Here is a 3,583-nt window from a genome sequence, read left to right on the forward strand (position 1 = left end):
CGATGCGACACCGAAAACTTTCAAAATCGATCCTCGCTCATCACTATTTTCTCACACAAACCATGCGTATATTTCTTTTTGTCATTTGGTCTCGCAGGAAATAATTCTTTTCATATATTAACATGTCATATGTAGCCAGCATCACCATCATCGCCTTCATTGTCACCACCACCTTCTCCAGCATCACCATCATCACCTTCTCCAGCATCACCACCGCAATCATCACATCAACTTCCCCAGCATCACCATCATCACAAATCAATTGACTATCAATTCAAACTACGTCATCATCGTCGTCATAACATCCACCATCACACACTCATTATCATAATCACTCTCTCCGCCATCTCCACCATCCCAACCTCCACCTATTGAGCGAGTCATCTAGTCACCCAATCGTCCGGTTAATCAGTCGGCTACGAATATACTTTTTAATCGGATTCTACGCCTGGGTCGAAGAAAACCACTCACAGAAGTGATCTTAATGGATGGTGCAGCAAAGCGCGTGAAATTCACAAATTCTCACAAATCCAGCGACGTTTTTTTTTTCTTGAGCAGACCATACGCACCTTTCGAAACTAGTTCATTAATTTAAATTTCACTCTCATCCCTAACTAATCTCTTTGCCCCCGCCTCAAATCGAATGTACTTACACCATGAATTTATAAAATTCAGCAAAAAGACATATGTATTTAGAGTGTAAGGGTGTCGTACAAGCTCGATTATTAAACCGCGAGCTTCAATTTTGTACATTATATCAACAAGCAGCTGACTTATTCCTATTCATTTTGTCTAACCAATAAAGCGCTTGATGTATAACCACCTGCTGCAATAACGTTTCGAGTTCCAGAAATTTACGCCCGAAAAATAATCATCGTGAATAGAAAAAGCAAACACTCTACTACACGTTGTTCTAAACGTCCCGTTCCTAACAGCGGCAGTTGTGGGCAGGACGTACGAATCGAGTATAGGTAAAGTAAGTATGAATGCAATAGAATAGAAAGGATGCGATACGTATGACATACATCAATACCTAGATTATGAATCTATACAAAACGAGGTTTCACAGTCGAATCAGTTAATATCTATTCGACGGGGGCCAGTTGCTCGAAAGGTTGGTTGAAGCTTTCGAGTCGATTGCTGAAATAGAGTCAATGAAAAGATCATTATTGTTATGAGAATATTCGAAGCCGTGTTAACCAGGTTTAAAATAAGTAACGAGACGAGTAGTACTGTATAGGTTAACTATAGTACTGTATATTTATTTGACGCACGAGCTTTCGCTACTGATGTATCGAAGCTTCATCGGGTGAATGAGTGATGACGCTTCTATTCATTAGAAGCGAAAGCTCGTGCGTCAGGTAAATAGTTAACCTATACAGTACTACTCGTCTCGTTACTTATTATTATTATTATGGTATTCTATCCGGCGATTATCTTCGAACATATTTTTAACGTGTAGCCCCTGGATTGTTTCATACAAGATGAATTATTTCGTTCATATTCAAGTTCAGTGAATGGGTTAAATATCAATGAAATCTTTCAAATTTTCTCCGTTTCTAGTTCGATTTCTAGGCGATGAAAATGCTTGCTTATCTTTTAACTCGCGTATATGCGATCGTCGCGATTGTGGTCAGTGTTGCGTCATTTGCGGAGGCATGGGGTGAGTGGTCACGACTGAGAAATTATTACAGAAATTTCCATTGCATTTATCGGAGGAAAGAACCTAAAAAACTCAGATAGACATTTCAAAACCCATCGAAATTTAGCGAAAAGTGTCCAAATATTTAATGCAGACATTTTTGCACGGCATTTTACTGAGTAATTTTTCATAGAAATATATCACGATCAAGTGATTAGATTTACGTATTCCAAATTATAAAAAATAACCTTTTAGATAACCTATCATTTGTTTCCGAATATTTTCTGAATAAGGCATTCACTTTTGGGTCACGGTAAAATAAAAAGCCGGCTCTGATTAAAGTGAATTTAGGCGGGGGGATTTAAATGGGATAAATGCTTTGCGTGCGGGCGTCTATCAACCCTCAATGCTAACATATCGCTCACTCGTCTAAATGGATCTACCTGAACCCGGGCTTAATAATAGAATTTAGTAAAACACTGTTGTTTTTGAATGTAAATTTCATTTCTTTTGGTCATATTTTAGCTTGCGGCTCCATAGGCCAAGGCTTCCATCGAATGCTGCGACCCTAACCCTTGTCAAAACTCGGTGTGTACACCGTACGCGGGCTAATCGTAGATGGTAAGCTGTTGTAATCGGATCGTGGTGTTTGTCGAAATATCCGATTATGAAACTGAACCGCAGTCACGATACCGACTGACTGTGAAAAAGCTCGAATTGAATCTATATTTTAACTGCGTAGTGAGATTTGGTCCAATAATCGAATCCAATAAAATGAAAGTAAATAAATCAATACGAGAGTCATATAAGTTATCTATAAAGCGCTGTTTCATCATCAGTCATCGATATTGTAGATCCACGTTTTTACTTAAACTCGAAAAGCACGACGTAATAGTCCGATGCAGCTATATGGTCCAAACACATTGCACACGTGACGATGTTCGGTGTCGTTGCTGCTCTGTATATTTGGGAATACATAAAAAGGTCTTCAAACAACAGACGAGTGTAAACCAGTAGAGTGTCCTACCGTGTCATTAAATGTGGTTACAATTGTTTTTCTCTTTATAATTTACATCGTGAGTGAACCAACTATAATCCAGACTGAAAATACTTTCAACTATCTACAAGTGTAAACCAATTTGGATCAACTTAGATTGTATGGTCTGGTCAGTGAGGTCTGGTATGTGTGGATATGGCTTTTTGATGCGTTATCTCAACACGTAACAGCCATTAAAAAGGCGCAAGATACAGTCACTTGAAATAAATAAATTTCACAACAAATATCATTAAATAAAACATTCGAAATGTTTTATAACAACGATTCGCATAAAACTACAATATACAAACTATCTATAATGTATACACTACGGCGGGGGTTCGGGTTCCTGCTGAGCCAGGTTGGGCGTGTCTACTGAGCTAGAGTTTCGCGTAGGATAAATATTTACAATACGGTAACTTAATCTCCGTATGGAGTCCGTAAATCCAGGAGCATACCACTGACCAGGACCTATACTTTGAGGACAAAATAATCACTAAGATGCATCATTCACAGTCCATCGAAGTGTATCGTATACACACTTTTATCTCACTTCGTATTCTGTATCACAACGATAATGATGATAAATACATTTCTTAACGAAAAGTGAGCGTTCATGTTTCGATACTGCGGCATGAAAACGACAATTACCACGAATTCTTCATTAGTAATGAAGAATTAGTCATCTTGCCGGATAGACACATAACAGCTGGACAATTCATTTCGGTTGGCATACTGGGTTGTGGATGTGGGTGCCTGACCTGAATGACAACGATTGAATGTCGTGTCTATAGGAGTGACGGCTATCCGACCTGATAAGTTTTACTTTACGCAATTATCATTGACATATTAATTAATGATATATCAAACAATAGATCGACTCGAGATTATTGAACGTGAATAAA

At 38.4% G+C, this 3,583-nt stretch overlaps 1 long non-coding RNA gene across 1 annotated transcript; it reads left to right on the top strand.

The window, feature by feature from the left end:
* The first annotated feature begins 885 nt into the window (after window positions 1-885).
* LOC141913936 (uncharacterized) lies at window positions 886-2,285 on the top strand. The gene is made up of 3 exons (XR_012620673.1): window positions 886-976; window positions 1,564-1,663; window positions 2,168-2,285. It is a non-coding gene; the product is annotated as an uncharacterized LOC141913936 (long non-coding RNA).
* The last annotated feature ends 1,298 nt before the right edge of the window (window positions 2,286-3,583 follow it).

Source organism: Tubulanus polymorphus, chromosome 12 (genome assembly GCF_964204645.1).
Source record: "Tubulanus polymorphus chromosome 12, tnTubPoly1.2, whole genome shotgun sequence".
Classification (NCBI taxonomy): domain Eukaryota; kingdom Metazoa; phylum Nemertea; class Palaeonemertea; order Tubulaniformes; family Tubulanidae; genus Tubulanus; species Tubulanus polymorphus.